The sequence below is a fragment of the Pteropus vampyrus genome, unplaced genomic scaffold (assembly GCF_000151845.1).
Source record: "Pteropus vampyrus isolate Shadow unplaced genomic scaffold, Pvam_2.0 Scaffold388, whole genome shotgun sequence".
Lineage (NCBI taxonomy): Eukaryota > Metazoa > Chordata > Mammalia > Chiroptera > Pteropodidae > Pteropus > Pteropus vampyrus.
Genome location: NW_011889169.1, coordinates 93,975 through 94,564, shown reverse-complemented (window position 1 = coordinate 94,564; position 590 = coordinate 93,975).

Genomic DNA, 590 nt, shown 5'->3' with positions numbered 1-590 from the left:
CTGAACTAAAACCCAAAGGTTTAACTGCTCTGTGAGGCCCTGGTGACCTGGATCCCTATTACTCCTCCCACCTCACCTTTACCTACACTGCTACAACCATGCTGCTTCTTTAATGTTCCAGGAACATACCAAATGCATTTCTACCTCAGTGCCTTTGCACTGGCTATTTCCATTGCCAGTATCTAGATATCCACAAGACCCATTCTCTCTCTTCATTTAGGTCTCTGCCTACATGTCACCTCCTCATAGAGGTCTTCTCTGATCCACCCATTCACTGCCCTCCCCAGCTAACCCATCCAACAGTCACTAGTTTCCTACCCTGATTTATATTTCTTGCTAGAAAAATACACATCACCCCCTGACTTACAGTAAACAGAGTCTGCATTTCTGTTTCTTGCCTTTGTTTCTCACTAGAATGCAGCTCCAGTAGGTAGGGACTTTACTTTGCTCTAGGCTGTGTCCCATCCCTTGGAGAATAGTAGATGTTCCATAGCATTTGTTGGATGAAGGAATAAGTGAAAATGAGTGAGCAAATGGCATGCTGGAAGGAACTGTCTCCTGGAAATTGGAAGGACTGGGTTCAAGCCCCA